Here is a 24,142-nt window from a genome sequence, read left to right as displayed (position 1 = left end):
AGGTCTGGGGGCACCGAGGAGGGCATTTGGGCATTTGGGCATCAAAATAAGGAATAAGGTGATTTGAAATCCAAAACACCTACTCTACGGTCCTGCCTCTGAGCAGTATGGCCCCTACAGACAGCCTTGCTGTGTTGGCCAATATGGACAGGACTGTTTTTCTCCCAGCAACCCTGTTCCTGCTGGAGGCCAATCCTAAAACAAGGCTGATCCACAAGCAAGGCATTGTGACTCTCCCTTTCTGGATCCCCTCACAAGGACCCTGTCCCAACCATTCCGCCTTCATTTCCTGAGCTGATGAAGTCAGAACCAAACCCATCCTCAATGACACAATGTATTCACACGACCTTTGCTTTAGTGCCCAATTGTTCAAGAACCCTCCACTGGACCCACCTTGCTTTTCACTTTGAGTTGTACAGAGTTGTACGAACAGCTGAGTTCTTAGCCTTCAGTTTCCTGACAAGTCCAATTATCACATAAGAAACAGCCCTGACCACAGTGACTCTGGCAAGACGAGCCCCGAGACGCCAGAGGCAGCTTCATCAGCCAAACTCAACTTTGCTTTCTGGGCTGTACAAGAAAGCCCTTAGGGAAGGCTCCCCAGGCCCATGACTTTTCAGCCGCAATGGCTCCCGTGCATTCCTGCATCCTGGAAAAACCCTCCATCTCCTGCTCTTTCAAGACAACAGCAGTAGGCATCTACCCCACGTCTTCCACAAGCCAGGCTCTTTGCCCAAAACTTCATGTACATTATGATTCATCTTGATCACAATCCTGCAATATATGCATTTGTTCCCTAGCTCAGAAAAGCAGGTTTCAGAGAAATTGAGAGTACCTCCTCCCAAGTCACACAGCCAGGAAGTGGGCCTCTTGGTGTTCTAATATTCCAAGAAGCCGGGTATGTTAATAACTGAGATTTGAGTACCTTTGTGATTATCAAAATGATTTTGATATTTTGAAAACTACGAACTCTGAATCACTTATGATTTCTGCTCAAGATCAATGACTCAATTACTCCATTTAAAAAAAAAACAACAACACCTCCTATCCAAACTGTAGGTCTAAGCAGGGGTCTGCCTGAGCGGGCCAGATATTGTGGTATCACAAGCTTTCTCTTTCAAGAACGAATCATACTCTAGTTTTAAATTTTTCCAAACAAGTGGGATACGAAGATGATGGGGTGAAAGTTGATAAGTTACCCCACACTGGATTCATTGTCTATACTTGATAGAGCAAAGGGACAAAGACCGAAGAGCGTGCTCTCTTAGAAATAGCAGTGAAAACATATAGAGCCCCTGTATCAGTGAGCTCGGGTTGCTGTGACAGGACACGGTGGACTGGGTGGTTACAAAAACAGAAATTTCTTTCTCACAGTTCTAGAGGCTGGAAGTCCGAGCTCAGAGCACGGGCAGGTTGGTTTCATGTGAGACCTCTCTCCTTGGCGTGGAGATGGACATCTTAGCACTATGTCTTCACATGGTCTGTCCCTGTGAGAGCATCCCTGGTGTTTCTTCCTCTTCTTAGAAGGCCACCAGTCATATTGGATTAGGGCTGCATCCTCTGACCTCATTTAGCCTTCCTTACCTTCTGGAAAGCCCTATTCCAAATACAGTCATGTTGGAACTTCAGGCTTCAAAGTACGACTTTTGAGGGTGACACAATTTAGTTCATAACAGCATCTTATCAGCTAGAGTGCAGTCCATGAAAAGAAAATATTCCCACACGTCTCTCGTGGTGCTGTCTTATGTAACACAAAAACACAACTTGCGGGTGTCAACCCCTTCTTCATTTTGGGGCACTTCGCTCCAGATTCTGGGCATGTGTGTTTCCATTTTAATGCAGACCTACTTGCAGGCATTTTTCCTATGAACATTATGCAATAAACGTTTTCCCATAAGTTAGTTGCTATAATTTTAATCTCAATGGTTTCATATTTTTGCACACAACGTGGCACATTAAGAATTAAACGTTCTTGGGGCGCCTGGGTGGCACAGCGGTTAAGCGTCTGCCTTCAGCTCAGGGCATGATCCCGGTGTTATGGGATCGAGCCCCGCATCAGGCTCTTCCGCTATGAGCCTGCTTCTTCCTCTCCCACTCCCCCTGCTTGTGTTCCCTCTCTCGCTGGCTGTCTCTATCTCTGTAGAATAAATAAATAAAAAATCTTTAAAAAAAAAAAAAAGAATTAAACGTTCTTAGGGAGAGAGAGACAAAGCTACTCTGGAAGCTGGCCTGGGAGGGCTTGAGGAGAAAGGCAGCTGCTGGCAGGCCCCCCTCCCCTGGTCCAGCCGGGGGAACAAGATGGAAGACTGAGGATAACCCTGGGGAGGCATAGGTCTTCCCAGTGAAAGACAGATTTTTGTAGGAAGCAGTATTTCTCGTTGGACACACTTGGATTTTGATCTTCTCATTAGTCACTTCCTAGCAAATGATTCTGGTGAATAACCTCTGCTCTGAGGCCTGGATTCTCACTGGGAAAGGAGAACGCCTCCCTCACAAGGTTCAGCATGAAATGTCACGGTATGCAAGGTGTCTAGCATTCTGTAGGTGCTCTGGAGACCTTAGATGAACAGCTGAGGAGAAGAGGATCATTAGAATCCCCTTCAAACACACTGCACACAAGGGTTTGGGATGAGATAGACCCAAATTTCAGTGTCTACCCTGTTCCCCCATTTCCTGAGGGCTCAACCCAGATCACCAGTTAGCTGGTAAGAGACCTTAGGCAAATCTTCACCTCTCTGCACCTCAGTTTGTGATAATAATACCTAATAATGGGGTTGTTGTGAGAATTAATGTATGTATCTAAAGTGCTAGGACATGATACTTCTTGACAATTGGAAGATGGCAAATGGTAAATAGTATATTGTGTAGTATTTCATTTATCCAAAGAGGATACTGGAAACCAGATCTCAGATCTGTTCTGGCTGTGTGACACTGAGAAAATTACTTAACATCCCTGAGCCGCTGTTTGTTTTCTCACAAATAAAGTGAAATGATAATAATGATTATTATAGGATATATTATGGGGTATATAATAATAATAACCATAGGTAATGGATGCTTAAAAACTAAATAGAATATCCCAAATCCTGATACAGTGCCTGGCACATGGAAAGTTTCCATAAATCTTCGTAAATGAAAGAGGAAATAAAGAAGCCTTGAGGAGTCCCAATCCACTGATGAACAGCATGGAACCCACTGGGTAGACAAGTAAAGTGATATTTTAGGAATCAAGAATTCAAGGATCCCTTCACCAAAACAGACTGTCTGGGCTCTCTTTCCTATGCGTTCATCACCAGCTGGGAATGCACTGTGCGTTCCTGCATCTGACATTCTGAGTCTTGAAGTCGTTTCCATCGTTCAAGATGGAAGTCCTCTCCTCAAGAAAACAGGTGAGGAAGAAGAGTAATTGCCCTGGAAGCCCTTCCATGTGGAAGAAAGAGGAGTAGCTCAGATATTAAAACATCAGTTCCATTTTCAGCCCCCCACATCTCTGATTCCTCTGACACAAACTGGTGGCACATTCATCTTCCTAAAGCCCAACCCCAAACAAGGCACTCTCCAACCTAAAAATATCCTGTTTTCTTATTTAGTGGAGCAAATTATGTTAAAAAAAAAAAAATCCTCAGACTCAGTATTCAGAACCCTCCACTCCAGAACCTGGTCCCCATCCCTCTGGTCTTACCTCCCACAAATCTCCAAAGTTATCACCATGTGCTGAGGCAGGCCCATCGCTTACTGAGCCTGGATCACTTGAGTTCACCCCTCTACGTCTTCGATTGCACTGTTTTCTCCACTTCATCCATCTCCCTCTATTAAAATTCTGTCCAACCTTCATGAGCTATCTACTCTCGGGACACCTCGCTGACTCCTCCCTATCTGTTGTGCTTTCTCATTCATTTTACTCCAGTCACCTCCTAGTTGCTCCTCTCATTTGATATTTAACCGAAACAGTTGTTTTATGTCAATTCTCATCCCCATTTGCACAGCCCATATTGAATTATAACATCCTTTAGGGCCAGGAAGACCATGCCTAGCCTCATACTTTGCAGTGTACACATTCAAATACTTGTTGAATTCAATTACACTTGCCAGAATCCGGAAGCCAGGACAAAGGATTTTTTTTAAGTGGTTTGCATTTTTAAAAATCCAGTTCAAATATTTATTCAGCAATCATTTTCTACACATTTGCTAGATGGCAAGAGCTAATTTTTTTTTTTAACTATTCTTGACAAGATTTCAAGATGACATTAGTAAGACCAATGTAGGGACTTGACTGAGGTTAAGAAGTCAACTTCCCAAGTGCAGAATGCAGGGAGCCCATAATTCCAGCAGTCCACCTGAGGAACTCGAAGAGAGTAAGCAGAACATGTGGTCCCTCTTGCTGCCGTGGCAAGATGGCAGGCTCCTATCGCCTAGGGAAATGCTCATGGAAATGGTCACCAGATCCAAAGACATGATCACAAAATGGCATCAGATCATTTGTGTGTATGTGAGAGAGAGAATTCATTCCCCAATGAGTCCGGCTCCTTTTTTTCCTTACAAATATTAAGAGCATTAATGTTGCTTAGATTTCTCTCTGGTCGGGACTCAGCCAGGAAATTGCAGAACTCTAAGAACTTTTAAGAGCATCCTCAGGAAAGTGAGAATTTGACTGGGTTACTTTCTGTTAAGGCCTGGATATGAAAACTGGACCCTTCTAGAAAACAAAACAAAACAAAACAAAACAGATCCACCAAATATATAACTGATGAGTCACTAAACTCTACCCTGAAACTAATAATACGCTATATGTTAACTAACATGAATTAAAAAAAAAAAAAAAAGATCCACAAACCAGAACAAACCACACTGCGAAGACGTCCTAACTAGTGACTCTAATACACTTGTATTAGAGCAACAGTTTATGATGGGTAATAATTGGCCAAAATTACAACTAATCGTGAAAACATTTTACATTAGAAAAACGAACAAAGCACTTACCTTCTTGAAAGATGGCCTCTCTTATAGGTTGGTAGATACATCATGCAAAAGCAAAAGGCGTGCAAAGAGCAGGGGTATGTGTGTATTTCCGTGTAAAATAAATATTTTTTAGAATTCTACTTTAATCTATCTATTGGTTTTTAAATCATTTCACTTTGAATTTTAAGTAGTTTTTATAGGGCTTGGAGCATACATCTCTATCTTTTAACAGCTTACTTATTGCTGATGTCATACCACTTTACATAAAATACAAAGAATCTTGCAAACTTATGGGTAGATTAATCTCTGTATGCTCAAGTTGTCATATGTGTTACATTTATATGCATTATGCATCTCTCAATACCATGATATAATTTTTGCTTTCAATTAGTCATGTGTATTTTTATTTTGAAGATCTGTCACTTGGACATATACACTTATGATTGTTTGGAAGCATACACATTTCTGATTAATTGACCCTTTGTCGTTATGAAATGTCCCTCATTAGCTCTAGTAATACCTGTTGTTGTGATGTCTATTATCTGACATTAATATAGTTACCTCACTCTTCTTATGCTGTTCACATGGTGCATCTTTAAATACCCGATACTTCAACCTGTCTATGTCTTTACATTTAAAAGCACATCTGTCATTCTGGGATGGAATTTTGCTTTTTTCCCTCTCTTCTGACAATCTATCCCTGTTTTTTTAGAGATTTATTTATTTCAGAGGGAGAGAGTCCATGATCAGGGAGAGGGGGAGAAAGGGAGGGAGAGAGAGAATCCTCAAGCAGACTACTGAGCATGAAGCCTGACACGGGGCTTGATCCCATGACCCTACAATCATGACCTGAGGTGGAGTCAAGACTCAGACACTTAACCAAATGAGTCATCCAGGTGCTCCTAATCTATCCCTCTTAATTGGCATGTTTAGTACATTTACAGTTAGTGTGCTTTTTGATATGGTAGGATTCAGGTCTACCATTTTACTATTTGCTTTGTGTTTTTTCCATCTGTTTTTGGTTTCTCTGTTCTTCTTATTTTTGCTGGGATTAATTGGACATTTATTAGAACTCTCTGTATTTTTATGATCATAGATGACATCCCTGATTACCTGTCACCCTCATCATCTCTGGTTTCCTGCTTCTTACAGTTCTCTAGCTCTAGCCATAAAGTACATCAGATGCCCAGAACTTGAGGATTTACACTTTATATGACCCAGTAATCTAATTCATCTAATATAGTCAGCTTGTCAGACTGAGAAATATCTGAACATCTGCTAGGTTCCATGCAGATGCCACAACACAGGATGCTTTCATTCAGTCCCTCTCCTTCAGCAAGTTTAAGGAATCTTCCTTCCAGGAGATTCCAGTCGTCCCCTACCTTTAATGATAACATGCTTCCTCATGGAATCAAGTGTTTGTTCACTAGCCAAACTTAGTCCATCCTTTAGGTCTAGTCAAGTGATTGCCTTTGCCTGCCTAGGGACTATGGAAGAGGTGACCTTTCCTCTTTCTGACTCGGTAACCCTCACTTGGCTTCTGACCCAATCTGAGTCAGTTTCATGTCTTTCTCCCTCATAGGAACCAGATGTCTACTTCAGCTTGCCTGGAAGCCCTGGTTGGTATCTCTCTGCCTTCTTTTTAGTCTAAGTTTTCTTGAAATGTCCCACAGAATCACAAAACTTCAAGTCATCATATTAGATCTTCTCCTCTCCATCCCTTTTCCAGTTAGTTCATTCTTTATCCTGTGACTTGCTTTCTTTCTTTCTTTTTTCTCTTGAATTTTTCTCAACAAATGTCCTTTAGTTCTCAACGCTGTGACCCTGAGCTTTACCAATTTCATTCCCACTTAGGGACCTCTTTCAATTAACCATAAAAAAGGCTCAACCCGTGAGAAAAGCAGGTCCCAATACAATCATAGTTGGGCTACTCTGTATTCCTCAGACGATCTCCTTCACTTTCTTAGCAAGCAGGTAAGTACGTGTACATTTGTCTAAGCAGAAGGGAGATTCCTGAGCAGGGGAAAGAGAAGTGAAGGGGAGGGGGCGGGCTTCGGAGCCACACGTGGGGCTCAGTCCCTCCCTGTGGTGGGGGAGGCATATGTATCAAGAAAGGTGAAGTGGTCACCTCAGTAGCACGGCTTACAGAGTCCAGGTTTTGGGTGCAACAAGATGCAAAGCCAACACAGTTGGCTGCAGGGCTGAGCACCCCCTGCCACAGTGGGCCTCTGTCTGTGCCCTTCATCTTGGGTTCTCAGCCCCATCTACATGTTAGTCACCTAAGGAGCTTAAGAAAAAAATACACTGATGCAGGGCACATCCTCAAACAAATTAATTCAGGATCTTGGGGCTGGGCTCAGCCTGTGCATATTTCGTGAAGATCTCCAGGTGATTTTCACATACAGCCAGGGCTGGCAAGCACTGAGGTCACTAGTCTAGGTTCTCAGCAGAGACTGTAGTGCCCCAGAGTCTATCTTCCTGGTTTTCTCCCCGCCATTTCCCAACTCTCTCTGAGAACTTCCTTCCACTCAAGGAGCACAGGAATAGAGTATCTAGAGTTGTTGTTTTCAGTGGGAACAATCCCCTCCCCCCGCAGGGGACAGTTGACAATGTCTGGAGGCATTTTGGGTTGTCACACTTGAGGAGGCAGTGAACAAAAGCCAGGGCTGCTGCTAAACATCTTACAAAGAACAAGACAGCAGCGCCCCCAACAATGAAGAATTATCCAAGGCCAAAGTCAATAGTGCCGAGGTTGAGAGACCTTGGTCTGTAGGGAAGGACGATGGGCTGCAGTGGCCTTAGGCCAGTGGCTTCTCACCGTGGACACAGGGAGCAGAGGGGATTCTGTGCAGCCCTGGGCTCCAGGGCAATGCACCCGTTGCTGACTGTAACACTGGACCTCATCTGCAAATCATAGTCCAGGTTGGGTAGTTGATCTGCTCTTATCAAAATAAGCCAGATATGTGGAAAGGCTAAAAGCATGAAAAACAAATTCCAGAGAGACCAAGGATGGTGAGAGAGAGAGGAGAGTAAATGTCATTTGCAAAGTCCATAAACTCAGCAGGTACACTGTAGCTGTGCAAGACCATTGGCCCATGAAAAATTAATTCTAGTTTTCATTCAGTAGTAACTGGCATTTAAAAAAAAAAAGACAAGTAATTTTGAACGGCGCCATCCCAACCAATGCCAACTAGCTGTCTATCTGGGGTAAGGCACTGTCAATCACAGAGTCTGCGAAGCAGAAAAACAGTAATTTCGGAGAGCTTGCAAATCACCCAAACAGCAGACTGTGTTCAGTTCTTTTTTCCATTTAAAAGCATTTGAGAACCAGCTAGATGGAAAGCACTCCTCTGAAAATTTGAAGATAGAAGGTTTATTGGTTCTCTTCAGACCAAAAGAGGGAAAATAAGGTAGTGGCCACAAAGAAAATGAAGTGTGCATTTCTCCCACTTCACGTGTAATGAACGGAATAGTGAGACAGTCAACCTCAGCTGAGGAGGGAGAATGAGCTGTAAATCACTCCATTCACAAGCTGTAAGTAATGGGTGCCAGAGTCGGAGAAGACTCTGATTCCTCAACAAATAAAAACACCTGCCTTTAGAGAAACATTGATATCTGTTAATAAGGGCTGAAATTGTTGCTATGAAAATGGGGCCTTTAATTCATAATAACCAAGAACTTCCAATTCCCACAGGGAGCTTGGAAATGGCGGGAGGAAGAAACTCTAGTTCTATTTTGAAGCCAGACCTTTCTGGTTTGACAAGTGTTAACAGTGTGAATGTTTTACGAGGAGCACGGTCATTAACGTGTCACCTTTTGAGATAGAATGGGAGCCCCTTCCTATAAAGAAAATTTTAGAACAGAGTCAAAAACTATGTCATGCTCTTTTTATCTCTGCAATGGAACACATCTAAAGAAGAACGATGAGTTAAAAATGTCCGAACTTTGGGTTGTTTTTTTTTCCTGTGTCTAACTGCTTGGTGTCACTTTCTAAAGTTTTTGTTCTCATTCCATCTTACCAGAGGCCATTTTCTCTTGAGACTCCAAAAAAAAAAAAAAAAGGGTAATTGAACACCTCGTGAAACCTACATGATTCTCTACATTTATAACCATCCTAAAGTTAAAATCAGTGGTTATAACTGATCACTTCATTCTCTCAGTGCTGGGCCCCACTGCACCTCTTCTGAGTTTCCTCTAAGTGAAGAGAAGGAGGACCCAGGATTCCTGGATTCTTAATCCAAAATTCTCACTGAACATTTCCCTCTCTGCTCCCCCTTGGACAAGAGGGCAAGTAACCAGAGCTGGTCCTGATGAGGGTTCCACCAATCCAGTATAAAATTCAACATGGGATTAAGAGCTACACTTTTGAGGTGTTTTCTGACATTGGCTCTCTACTCTATGGCCTTGGAACAAATGAAGTCAATCTGATCCATATAAAGATCAAATCCAGGTTAGACGCAGGTAGCATTTTATTTTTTTTTTTAATGATTTTTTATTATATTATGTTAGTCACCATACAGTACATCCCCGGTTTCCGATGTAAGGCTCGATGATTCCTTAGTTGTGTATAACACCCAGTGCACCATGCAATACGTGCCCTCCTTATAGACGCAGGTAGCATTTTAAAGAAATTATGTCTCCCGTGTACGGATGGAAGGGGGATGAAGAGATGCATGGGTGAATGGAAAAGAAGTAAATGGATGGGCCAATGGGTACAGGAAGGAATGGAGTGCTTACTCACTGGATGGATGATGATGGATAGAGACACAAAGATGGGGCAATTATACAGTTACATGGTTAAGAGAACACAGACAAGAGGTCTTAATCCTGTCTGGCAGAAGGCAGCACAGATGCAGAAGACTTCAAGGTAAAGCCTTTAAATGTTTCCAGAAGGAGATCTCTTAGAAGCAAAAAAGGTTTGAACCAATACAAGAAAAGGCAGAGTTCAAGCTGCAGTCAGAGTGATGAGTGGTCCGGGGTGGCACAAGGTAAGGGTAACAGGAGATGAGGTTTTGTGCAGGAACGGATGATTTGCCAGCTATTTTCATCGCTACTTGAACGAGTTCTGTGGATGTCTATACCTCAGCACAACCGTATTGTCATTGTAATGATACCCCATTAGCTTTTGCATTTCCGTCTGTTGGGAAGAAAACTTTTCCAATATCAACTTATGTTCGAGTAGTCAGGGGCCTTGGAAGTAACTGACAACAGACAGATACCAGGAGAAAAGTTGCTCCTGAGGAGTGGCTCCAACAACAACCAGAGTTAAGGGTTTATTGGTTCACTTAGCAGGGTGTGGATGGGTCAGGGACCGTACCGCCTCAGTGGGAAGTACGGGAGGTTCTGATCCTGGACTCTTTTACACAACGTTCTTGAAATATTACAGTGTTAAAGGTCAGTTGCCTCCCCGACTGTAGATTCCCTCGAAGGCAGGAGGACGTATGGTAGCTGAATCCCCAAGAAGCCCTTATTTAGTCAGGTAAGGGATGTTCCGATAAGATTTCTTTCTGCATCTGCTATAACCTAAATGTTTTCAGTTTAAAATAATCTTTAGCCACTCTGCTCCCTTTGTTTCTATATCTCTTGTCTGGCTCTTTTACCATTCCAAAGTCACACTAAGGACCTTGGATTTTGTCTAGGGATGAGGAGAGCTTCTGAAGGGTTTGAGGCAGGGTGACTTGTGGAGAACTGGAACTGAACTTCCAAAAGCAAACCCCAGCCTCAAGAGCAGTGCCAGCAACAGCAAGACAAATGGCCCCGGAAACAGAGGCACATATCCTTGCCCAACACTCAAGGCCCGTAGGAGTGTGCAAGAGGAGGCTGACCACCATGCAGGGGACGCAGAGCAGGAGCATGGCAGGCAATGGGCTCTCTTCTGCCACCTAGTGGCAGCATGGTGCCTAGCACAGGCTTTGATGCCTGCAGACTTAAGTTCCTGTCCTGGCGCCATCCTTTCCTGTCCGTGAAAGCTACTTATCTTCTTCGAGTCTCAGTTTTGCCAATCAATTACAAGGAATAATATTTATTTTATGAGATTACTGTAAAGATTAAAATGAGAAAAAAATTGCAAAGTACAGGACAGAGTGCTTGTGGCATGGTGGATATCCAACAGAGATTCTTTTCTCACCCTTCTTCCCCATACCTCTCCTTGAGAGAAACAGTAGTTTGGGGTTTTTTTAAGATTTATTTCTTTATTTATTTATTCGGTTTTTAGAGAGTGCATGCATGAGCTGGGGAGGGGCAGAAGGAGAAGGGAGAATCTCAAGGAGACTCCCTGCTGAGAGCAGAGCCTGATGCAGGGGTTGATCTCATGACCCTGAGATCATGACCTGGGCAGAAATCAAGAGTTGGCCTCTTAACCAACTGAGCCACCCAGGCACCCTTTGAGAAACAATAGTTTTCGTCAGCACAGGACCACTACCTTCCTCACCTGATCCCATTTGAGAAATGTCTTTCCTCCCTTTCTCCATACTTCTTATGAATAGCCCCTCCCTCCACCTAGATCCTAGAGTTGCTCAAGGACACCAGTTTATAAGTTACTTCTTGGTTTTTTCAGGAACTTTCTGAAAATCCATATGCCCAAGCAATAGACTACACAGCTAGCCCTCATCAGGGTGGGAAGCCCTTTCTCAGAAAAACAGATCACTCGGGGCACCCGGGTGGCTCAGTCGGTTAAGCGTCTGACTCTTGGTTTTGGCTCAGGTCATGATCTCAGGGTTGTGGGATCGAGCCCCATTCGGGCTCCATGGTCAGCACAGAGTCTGCCGGACCCTCCCTCTTCTCTCCCTCTGCTCCTCCCCCTGCTCAGGCTTGCACTCACTCTCTCAAAATAAATAAATAAAATCTTAAAAAAAGAAAAGAAAAGAAAACCAGATCAATCTTTTCAGGCTTATCGAATATCTCTTTACTCTCTTAGCCTGGTTCAAAACTCCTGCTTCATTGTGCCCACCGTGCCTGAACAACGATATCACAAATTCTGCCAATCAGCATCTCCCTTTCTGGTGTTGGAAGACCTACCTTGAACTAACTGTAGAAACTCTATGAATACCCTGCCCTTGGCCTCCACCCATCTCGAGCTAGCTCTAGCCCTGTGGATGCAAGGGCTGCAGTGACCCACGGGGCTCTGCCTCATCACCAGGCTAACGTGGCACAGCTTTCAGGGAGCTGGCGTCCTCCATCCACATGGGAATGGCTGCTGAGAGCAGCCTGGTTTCTCCACCCCCGAAGGAAGTTACTGAGGAACCCTCCGCCATTCGACCTTCTCATCTCAGTGGGGTGGTTATCAGATGCCTCCCATGATTGCTTTATAACCAAAGATCCTAAGTCACCAGATCTGTCTCAAAATCACCCCTAGCACATTCTGTCAGCAGATCTGCACTCTTTGGAGGAGTTCATATTAGGGACACGTGACACCTGTGGTCTGGGCTGGGACTTGGGTTCTGAGCCAGGACCACAAGGAAGCCTCAGGCTTGGGCCTGAGTGAAGAATGGGGACATAGTTCGTCGTCCCCTTTTTCAGCTTTTAGGGGAGGCAGCCTCCTCTGAGGGCCCGCTTTTCCTGTTCACATACAGATACTACCTCTTGGGGAACCCGCCCCTGGGGTGACATACTCCATCTGGACAGATGGGAAAGCCATGCACAGCCTGGGACCCCCTCTCCTCGGAGAACACCGGGGAGAGTTTAACTTCAGACCATTGAGTCTTGAGGATATGCTGTGCCATGTAACTTAACTCCATTTGTCTCTGTTTGCCACCCACGAGAGGTCCAGGAGGGCGTGAGAGTTCCCCGGAATGCTCCCATAGCAAACAGCAAACCCGCCATCAGCAGATGGGTGACTACACAGGATCCCAGGTGCTCCCTAAAACCAGACCAGGGGTTTTATTTTCCACGGCACACTTGTTAGAAATCACCAAATAAGAAGAGACGGGGGTGGCAATAGTTATTTTCTCAACATTTCAAGTCTTGGAAAATGTTTTTAAAAAGGGATCCTCGACTACGGATAGATCGCCCCTTCTGTCCTGCCAGAACCGTCGGGGAAGCTAAGTGGAGAACAACTGTCAAGACCCAGGGATGAAAATCTAAACACATCTGCCAGGAGCAAGTGACACAAATCCCCGCCAACCGGGGTGTCATTGCATATTTGTCTCACTTTCCCTGCACTCCCCAGCTTTGCCTGCCCACACAGTTCATCATGACATGACGTTGAACGCACGTCCCAGCGATCCTGTTTAACAGCTTCTGAAAGGACGGCCCAGCCAGCAGGTGCATGGGTTTGTCTCCGCAGACCACTCTGCTTGATGGTGGTGTGGGCCCGGCCCTCGTGTGCTGACGGCTTCCCTGGTCACAGGCTTGCTCTCAGATGGAAGGAGAACGTCAGTGTTGCTAAAACACTAGAAGGAATCTGACTCCAAACCAAGGTACGCTTTCGCTCTGATCATTCTCCACTCTGCCCCATGAGAGCTGGTGTCCTTCCGACGAAGTGTTCGGGAGCAGGAAGCCAGGGTCCGGGGGGTTCCCAGTCAGCTGACACCAACGTGAGAAGCCTAGGATGGCCAGGCCTCCAACATGGGTGAGGGGGGACTCTGAATCCCCTGAAGGCAGCTGCCCTTCTGCTTCTCGGCATCCCCAAAGCAGGTGGCTCCTGGTTGCCCTGAACAAGGCTTCCTCTGTGCCCACTCTCCCCTCCGTCTAGGATGAAATATTTATCAAGCAATGCTTTGAGTAAGAGAGGGGCTTTGACCTCCCTCAGAGCTGGGCTTCCAGCTTGAGAGACAAGACAAACATGTTTGAAATATTTAGTAATGATAACAAAGGCCAAAACAAGTGATTCAGAAATAATAGCAGCTCTAGGTTCAGAGGAGAGAAAGATCAATAAGGGCCGGCACGATTAGCAGAGGCTTTCTAGAAGGTACCAGAACTGAGGGATAAGCTTTGTAGAGACCCAAAGCAGCAGAGGCACCTGGAATGGCCACGGTGAAAATGAGATGGGGTTTTGAAGGTGGCTTGGTGAAACATCGATCGGGGTTACCTTGAGGCAGGGAGGAATAGGCAGGCGCATAGCGTCAAGAGGAATGCTGTGGACAGGCCAACAGCCACCACAGGAACCCCCTTAGTAAAACGGGCCCACCCCTCATTTCCCTCCAGCAGAACCTCTCACAGGACATTCAACTCCAAAACTGTCACTGGCTTATTCCCTCCAAAGACCTGGAAAAAGGATAGGGAATTATTTAGGATTAACTGAAATACTCATCTTACTGAAGAGAACAAGTAAAAATACTCAAAATACTCCTTAGGCGTGTTCTGCCGAAAACAGAGTTATCCTAATGGTACAAATCTGTTCCAAGGCATTCACAGGCAACAAGGGTAGCAATTCTTTATTTTTCCTAAATCGAATCATATGGTGAGACAAAGTAGAGAGCACAGAACAGACCCACAGATACGCATTCACTTGATTTATGAGAAAGGTGACCCTAAAGAGTCATGAGGAAAAGATGGTCCTTTTCATAAATAGTGCTGGGTCAATTGAATAGTCATATTTTCAAAATATGGATCTTATCCCTTCACATCATACACAAAATCGATTCCGGGTGTTTATATACAAGGACATTCAGAGAATGTCCATCTGAATTTGAAATAGGCAAAGATTTGATAAAATAACTCAAAAGCACAGAGACCATCAAGGAAAAATTTGATAAACTGGAATAGATTAAAACTAAGAGCTTTTGTTCATGAAAAGCCACCATTAAGAGAGTGAATAGGGGCCCAAAGAGAGGGAAATAATATTTTCAATGCATATACCTGATAAAGAAGTTGTTTCCAGAATATGTAAAGTACTCTTACAAATAAATAAGAACAAGACAGGCAACAAGAAAGAAAAATATGTGAACAGGCCACTCATTCATTAAGAGGGTAACCAAATGGCCAATAAACATATGAGAAGTCACTCAAACTCATTAATGTCAGGGAAATGCTCATTGAAAATACAACGAGATCCTTTCACACATCCTCCAGCATGTCTAATATGGAAAAGGTACAGTGCCGTGAGTTGGCAAGAACGGGGAGCAACTGGCATTCTCACACAGTGCAGGTAGGTGAGTCAATTTATAAACCACCTAGGAAAACTATTTGACAGGATCTACTAAAGTTGACCATACACGAACCCCATGACCCCCCAATTTTAATCCTGGTAGTTACCCAAAGGAAGCGACAATATGCTCACACAAAAACTTATACTCAAATATTTCGAGCAGCCTCATTCATAACAGCTAAAACTGGAAACAAATGTCTATCAAAGGGAGAAAAATGAGCAAATTGTACTTTATTGATACAATGGAATGCTGCTCAGCAATAAATTCCTGACATATATATAAGGAAAGAAATACACATACGATGATGTAGACGACATTGCGGTGGCAAAGGGAATCCTGGAAATAATCTAAACGTTTATATTTTTAACAGGGAACATTTAAACAAATTATGGTACATCCATTCAATGTAATAACGTACAATAGTTAAAAGAAGCGCCATAAAATTGGATGTGATGATAAGGAAAGAGCGCCAAAGTGAAGTAACTGGAAAGTTCAATTATGAAACAACACGTATAGCATTTTTCATCGGTGTTAAAAATATATATTGTGTAAGTGGAAAATCTCTGGAAGGGCACTGAAGAAACAGGTAACTATAGTTAGCTCTGGGGAATGGGGCTGGGACTGGCGTAGGGTAACCAACCGGTCACTGAGGTCGACGTAGTCTGGAGTGAAAGGCCCAGTTACTTTTCATTGCACACCTTTTGTCCTGCTTGGATTTTTTTTTTTAAAGTAGGCTCCGTGTCCAGTGTGGAGCCCAATGGGGGGCTCCAACCCACGACCCTGAGATCAAGACCTGATCGAGATCAAGAGTCAGGTGTTCAACCAACTGAGCCACCCAGGTGCCCCTGCTAAGATTTTTTTTAATTACAAGCATGTTATTTTCTCAGTTTATGAGATTTGATTAAATGAAATGCAAAGTGCTTTATAATTACTTTTTTTTAAAAAGACACGGTGGTGACTCTGGTCAAGTTTAATTGTTTGTATTACAGGATGGGGGGTAAGGTGATGGCCCATGAATATATGCAATTCCTAACTCCTAAATCTACAGACGTTACCTTCTATGGAAAAGTGACTTTGCAGATGTGGCGAAGTTAAGGGTCTGGAGAGGAGGTTATTACCTGGGTTCGCAGAGTGGGTTCTAAAGTTAATCTCATGTATCCCATGAGAAGTCTCCCAAGGAGAAGGCAGTTAAAGGCAGCACAGGCATTGGAGCGATGCCTTCGAGTGGAGGAAGGAGCTGCAGCCTGTAGGAAGGCAGGTGGCGACTGGAAAAAGGCAAAGAAACGCGTTCTCCCCCAGAGCCTCCGGAGAGAGTGTGGTCCTGCCAACCCTTTGACTGCAGCCTGCTGAAAGCTCTGCAGACTCACCTCTAAAATGGCAAGGGGATAAATGTGTGTCATTTGAAGCCACCCCGTTTATGGTAATTTGTCACAACATTCGTAGGAAATTAATACATAAGATCATACGCCAGTCAGAATGGCTAGCATCAAAATGACAAGAAAGACCAAGGGATGGTGAGGATGTGCAGCAGAGGGGAACCCTCGTGCCCTGTGGGTGGGAATGTCAACTGTGCAGCCACTGTGGAGAACTGTATGGGGTCCTCAAGGGATTAAAACCAGAACTACCCTACGATCCACCAATTCCACTTCAACTAACACTATTTATCCAAAAAAATGAAGACACTAATTTGAAAAGGCATACGTCCCTTTATGTTCATCACTGTCGTTTGCGATAGCCAAGATATGGAAGCAACCTAAATGTCCACTGATAGATGCATGGATGAAGAAGATGTGATATGTGGTGTATTTATAGACATAAGTCAGCCCTAAAAAATGAAAGCTTGGGACACCTGGGTGGTGCAGGTGGTCAAGCATCTGACTTGACTTCGGCTCAGGTCGTGATCTCAGGATCACGGAATTGAGCCCCGGCATCAGGATTCAAGCTCAGAAGGGATTCTGCTTAAGATTCTCTCTCCCTCGCTCTGTGCCCCTCCCCCTGTGCTGTGCTCTCGCTCTCTTTCTCAAACAAACAAATAAATAAATAATAAAATCTTGCCATCTGTGACAACATGGATGGACCTCAAGAGCATTACGCTGAATGAACTAGACCAAGAAAGACAAATATGATACAAATTCACCTATATGTGGAATGTAAAAAACACAGCAGAAACAGACTTAGAGATACAGAGGATAAACTGAGGGTTGCCAGAGAGGAGGAGGGTGAGGTGAAGGACAAAATACATGAAGGGGATTAAGAGGTACAACCTTCCAGTTTATAAAATAAAAATCAGATTTATTATAAAATAATAAAATAATAAAAAAAGACGGGGGTACAGCATAAGTACAGCATAAGGAATATAGTCAATAATACTGTAACAACTTTGTATGGTGACACACGGTAACTTATTGTGCTGACCGTTTTGTGATGTATATAAATATTGAATCTCTATTTATATACCTGAAACTATGTTGTGTTCACTTATTCTTCAATGAATTTTAAAAAAACGTAAGATAAAATTCTCAGGGGCGCCTGGGCGGCACAGTCGTTAAGCGTCTGCCTTCAGCTCAGGGCGTGATCCCGGCGTTATGGGATCGAGCCCCACATCAGGCTCCTCCGCTGGGAGCCTGCTTCTTCCTCTCCCACTCCCCCTGCTTGTGTTCCCTCTCTCGCTGGCTGTTTCTGTCAAATAAATAAAATAAAATCTTTAAAAACAAAAACAAAACAAAAACAAAACAAAAACAAAACAAAAAGATAAAATTTTCAAATGTGAGGAAGTATTCTTTCCAGACAAGAATATGTGGGCAAAGCCTTGCCATGTGAAGAATCCAAGTGTCTAATGTAAAGTAAATTCATGAGACCAGGCTAGCACGAGATCACGCTGCCTGCTTGTCCATGATGGGGACATTATCTGTATGGCCCATTACCTCCACCACTGACATTTACTGGACTCTGGATAGAGTTTTGGAATTCAAAGATTGAATTCTGCTGCTGAATACAATTTCTCTGTTCAGGAAACAATCCAACACAGGTTCATAAATCAATACATCCACGCTACGACTCAAGATCAAACTTCGCCCAACGTCTGCAGATCATTAATACATGTGGGTCTTAATGAGGCCATTTTTCATATCAGCTAAAATCACCTCTGTGTTCAGACTGAGATCTCCTTGGTTTATTACCTTTTTCACTCTAAGTAAATGAAAAATAAGTGGCAAAATTCTCAAATATGTGTGAATTAAGCAGTGTACATTCCTAAAATTACTCTTAATTTGATAGAATAAATCAATTTGAGGAGTATTAGGAATTGTCCTGTTTGTGCCACTAGCTGTAATTGATCATTCCCCCAACATCCGGCTATCCAGAGACGCGAGACCCACACCCATTCACTCGAAACCCCAGCTTCGCTGCCATCGGGGGGGGGGGGGGGTGCGTACATGCTCTAGATTTCCCTCCCTGTTTAGTTTGTAGATTCTCCCTTTCAAGTACCATGTTTCAACCTCTCTTTTTAAAAAATTGAATCTAGAAAAGGGAGAGGCTTAAAAAGCCAGACTTTCCAGTGGTGAGTTTTTGCTGTTTTCTCAGTGATTCATGTTTCAGTCCTCCCTTCCCGCCCCACCATCCTCTCTCTCTCTCTCTCTCTGTCTCTCTCTCTGTCTGTCTGTCTCTCTCTCTCTCTCTCTCTCTCTCTCGGGTATTTTAGCGTTTGAAAATTTCTCCCTAAGGAACAAGGACACGTGAGTTTGCAGGGCATTCCTTTCTGGAAAGCCTCTGATTTTTACAAAAGCAAAACAGGGAGGTGTGTGTAAAGGGGAGTTAAAGAAGGAGAGGTTTGCCAAGAAATTCACTCCAGCAATAATGCCCTTGTGGCATCCACCGTGAGGATCAGAACACGCGTGTGTCAACAGTGTGTGTGCAAGAAATTCCAACGCAGCTTCCGCACTTGGGACAAAGCTCCTTCCCCCGCATACCCTTTCATCTTCCCGGGTCTTTATTGTTCTCGCCTCCAGCTCAAGACAGCAAGACTCACCCTAAATCCCCACACAGGGGACACAACACATAATCTGCATTTTCAGATGCTGATCCCCGACTGCAGACAGGACAGAATGAGATCACACAAACGCACACACACACAAGAAACAAAACAACAACCACGCTGTATCCTGACCTCCGGAGGACGGTCTGCTTCACAGTCTCCAATGGGCACTTGCTGATTCTATTTGCAACAGGGAGGACTACGTTTAAAATAGTTCCCTGAACTACAGGCCGATACAAAAAAGGAGAAGGAGGAGGGACTGGACTGGAGGGGACTGTGTTTAAGAAGAAAACAGTTGTTAACGTTGACTCCTTCCTTGGGGTGCAATCCAGGTGGGCAAAAGGGAATCCATGTATATTGGGGGGATTTCTCCAACACCCCTGAAGGGTTGACCCCAGACACCTTTGCGCTAGAGACTGGGAGAATAATCGCCACCCACTGAGCTGGTTCTTCCTGGCCAACCCGGGCCCTCCCAGCCCCCCACATCCACACATGCTGATCTCTCCCTACAACAGACTCAAAGAAGCCATTTCAGTGCCTTTTCAAGACTACATTTTTTAATCCCATTTTCCCCCAGTTTTCCCTTTCCTTTCCCCTTCCAGCCCAAATCTCTTTGTTTACACAAGTTTGTCTAATAATAATGCCTATCGTTTATTAAGCTTAGTACAGCGCTAGTTTCCATGCTAGAGCGTTATCTCCTCCCTTTCCACCACCCACTGCGGGAGGGATAATTATCTCCTCTTTGCATCTGAGAAAGTGAGATTCATAGGCTTCAATTTACCCAAAGTCAGATCGCAAGTGAAGGGCCAGCACTTGCTCTCTGCTGAAAATCTGAGCCTTTAACACTCTTGCCTCCTGGCTGATAAGCAGTGGCATGGGGCAGTTTTATGGAAGAGTTTACAGAGTTGGGGTTCCAACTGATTTTTTTAATTTTTACAAATTCACTTCTGAATTCACACTAAACTTCACACAACTTATAAAACTATAGTCAAATCCAAAATAGGAAGGAAGGAAGGGAGGGGATAGGAAGTAGGGGGAGGAGAGGGAGGAAGGAAGGAAGGAAGGAAGGAAGGAAGGAAGGAAGGAAGGAAGGAAGATAGAAGTTTAAGTAAGTGGGGCGCCTGGGTGGCACAGCGGTTAAGCGTCTGCCTTCGGCTCAGGGCGTGATCCCGGCGTTATGGGATCGAGCCCCGCATCAGGCTCCTCCGCTATGAGCCTGCTTCTTCCTCTCCCACTCCCCCTGCTTGTGTTCCCTCTCTCGCTGGCTGTCTCTCTCTCTGTCGAATAAATAAATAAAATCTTTAAAAAAAAAAAAGAAGAAGTTTAAGTAATTATTATTTTAAACCCAAGGAAATTCTATCAATGGCCTGAATTTCTACCCACCTTCCCCTGTAACGGATCACTGATTTGATGATAATTCCTCCAAATAAACAGAATAGAAGGAAAATCAGCCTGTTGTAGGTCTTCCCAATGACTTCACATCTCTGAAGCAGAGGCTGTCAAACTGGCACAGGATCTATATTTTATGGCCGATTGAGCCTGGGGCAAATGGACCACAGTGAAGGAGAGCATTAAATCAAGCCAATGGCCAGCCTCCAGCCACGTTTGATGGCAGCCAGGATGTCACCTAAGTGGCAGAAGACTCCAGAATGAGTAGAGGAGCACTATCTGATTCTGGCCCCTGATCTCCACAGGCCAGAGCCAAAAAGATAAAATAACTATCTAAGACGATAAAATAACTATCTAAGACGAAAAGTTCTCGATTTACCGCCTTTTTTTTTTTTTTCATATTCACAGAATGGGGGGGGGGGAAGCCTTGGAGAAATTGCTTCTCATTGGCCTTAGGAGGTGGGTTTATAACATATCACTCTGCAATAGTAAGCAAAGTACTAAGATATGAGCCCAGAAAAGCTCCAACGGGCCAAGTGAAAGCTATGAATCAAAGAGAGGAAAGGGGTGATTTGTCATGTGGATTTCAGCAATCTCCTTCTATTTGCCCCAGCCCACTGCCCCACTCACTCAAGCCGCAGGGAACGTTATTCAGGTTGCTGATGGGCAGGGGGAGGAGGAAGAGATGCCGAGGAAGTTCTCAAGGCCTGTTTTGAAAGATAGTGATAAATCGAGAATATAATTGCTAACACAGTAAAAACAATTTCTGGTTTACAAAGTGTTTTCACATGCGGTATAAATTCATTTGATGTCATATTTATGATTTCTGGAACATTCAGCTGCTGCAGCCCTCCCCAGAGCTCCCGTTCTGCTGTATACCATCTAAGGCAGGGTTCTCCCAGGACAGCCTGAGCCAAGGATTCAGGCACAAGTGATGCACTGAGGTGTGGTGCCACAGAAACCCATAACAGGGTAGGGAGAACCCACCAGGGAGGACAAGCCAAGCCAAGATGTAATTGCAGCTAAAGCCCCCAATTCAGCCTGATTCCAAGGGGATCCTGGAAGTGCACGCTATGCCTCAAGAATTATCCCACCTTTCAGCAAAGCAGACTGGCTCTTATACTAGGGGCCGTCTTGGAGCACAGGGTGGGGATGGGGGGGAGGGTTGCAGCTTAAACATCTAGGTGCTTCCATCTTTGTTTACAGACAAGAGAAGACAAGTGCCCTGAGGAGGGGGCAGCGGGTAATCATCTGAGGGTCTCAGATGAGCCTTAGCTATGAAGTACGAGGTTGCAGACGTTGAGCCCATGTTGCTGGAAAGGGGTCCTCCTTACTGAAGAACTCCTACCCATTCTTTAAAACCCTGTCCAGGTGCTAGTGATACATTCTCCCGATAACTGGTAACCCAAGTGGGCGACTTTTTCTTTTACACTCCTCCATCACCTGGAATACCCTTCTGGAGTAGTACTTGTCATTACAGTTTAATGACTCTTTCCCCAAGAGTCAACAGGGATCCCTGTTAGTAAATCTGATCCCAGGGAGCAGATATTAATGCATCTCCCCAAGACCCTAATTATCCCCAGGGAGGCGATGAGAAAAAGCTAGCACACTAGCTGTGATTTACTAATGTAGTGCTAAATGACTCCAGCTATATAACTTTGTTTGCCAAGCCATTCTTTTTTTTTTAAGATTTTATTTATTTATTCGACAGAGATAGAGACAGCCAGTGAGAGAGGGAACACAAGCAGGCGGAGTGGGAGAGGAAGAAGCAGGCTCATAGCGGAGGAGCCCGATGTGGGGCTCGATCCCATAACGCCGGGATCACGCCCTGAGCCGAAGGCAGACGCTTAAACGCTGTGCCACCCAGGCGCCCCTGCCAAGCCATTCTTTGAAGATATAGAAGGGAACCATATGAACAATTTCCTGAAAAAAAACAAAAAACAAAAACAAAAAACTCGATAGCAAAAGCATTCTTCAAGGAATGTGTTTCAAGAATCCTATAGAGAGAGTTTCTCAAAAATCTGAGATTTCCTTATTTTCAAAGATAATTATGCAGTGATCACATCCATTATGGGGACACTCTAGGAATATTAGGGCTTTCTAGAGAACATAAAATACCACAGATTAAAGCAGTGTCACGGTCAAGAAGATTCACTCACTTTGACCCCATATTTAGGTGTACATTCCACTGATGCTCAAAGCAGAAACACATTTAGCAAATCATTCAGGTCTTTGAAGAAATTCTCTTCTCAATTTCATCAGGCAAGCTCATGGACATGTTTTACAAGGCACGTAGAAAAAAAAAAAAGATCAATTCTACTGCTGAGAGAGAATCTGGGTCAATTTTATAGATTCACACCCACATGAAATCCACATAAGTACAAAATTTGGGAGACATTGGTTAAAAGAAAAATCATACCAAGTATCAAAATAAGTTAAATTGCTCTATGTTTACAGTTCCATAAATGGCGAATATCCTAGGTCTTTACCCAAATCAATTTCAAAGGCATCTTACAAAAGCAGCCTTGAGATTCTAGTAGTGCTTTAAAAAATCTTACACAACAGCGTTCTTAGGAAAAGGGAGCAAAGACTGGCAGCCAAAATTTCCATTTTTGCTCATCAAGATTTCAATCAGTTTTACTGAAAAGCTGTTTCGTTCAATTTGCACTGATTAACCTTAGACCAGTCACGGAAAACTTTGTGGTTCTGGGATATGGGTTTTAATTGTCTTCATAATATACTTGGAAGGTCACAAAAGCACAAAAGGTTTCCTGCACAATGCCGACAAAATGAGGAATCTGGGCAGTATGAACCTCAGGAATTTCAGTGTCTAACTGACCTTCTTTGTGCCGCCTCTTTCCTGTTAGAGTATATGTCTCCCAATTTTTTTCCTTCTTTATTTTGCCAATATTTATGTAGATGTGGGCTATATCCTTATCTCTCACTAAATATTGCTTTTCTCTAGGGCTCTAACATGAAAACAAAATTTCTGTTAAGTCTCTGGTACTTTTAATCCTCCTTCAATGCATACATAGCAAGGAGGGGACTCAGCTACAGAATTGATAGGGGTACCAAAAAGCTCAGTAATGAAAATAAATAATGTCTTAATGCAATCTTTTGAAAAATAAAAATGAATATAAAAAAGAATACATGATGGATAAAACATTAAAATTTTTAAAACTCAGCCACATTACTCTACCCTAGTCCCCGCCCTGATAGCGACTTTGGGATGATCCTAAGTGGTTATTAGCGCTTCTGGGAACATGGTGGGATTGTGGGTCCTGGCTCCCTGGTGCACATGGGTAAGGCCATGTGACAGGTTCTGATCAATAGGGTCTGAACAAAGTGATGGTTGCCAGCTTTGAGCAGAAGCATGTGATTGCCAGTTTAAGCCCCTCCTGAGTGCTCTTTTCTCTCCCTCACAACAAATGGCAACCGTCCAGACCACAACACTGTACTGACCAGGTCCCTGCATGACTATATTGAGCAGAGGGGCCCTACAAACCCACAATAGACATGTAGCATGAGTGAGAAATAAACGTTCATGATCTCAAGATGCTGAGGAGTGTTTGTTACAGCAGCTGACTGAGCCTCTCCTAACTGATGCAGACTAAAAACAAGGCTCTCACTACAAGAATCCTCAGTTTTTCAGCTGAAAGAAACAACACTGTCA

Source organism: Ursus arctos, unplaced genomic scaffold (assembly GCF_023065955.2).
Source record: "Ursus arctos isolate Adak ecotype North America unplaced genomic scaffold, UrsArc2.0 scaffold_15, whole genome shotgun sequence".
NCBI lineage: Eukaryota > Metazoa > Chordata > Mammalia > Carnivora > Ursidae > Ursus > Ursus arctos.
This window is presented reverse-complemented; position numbering follows the sequence as displayed.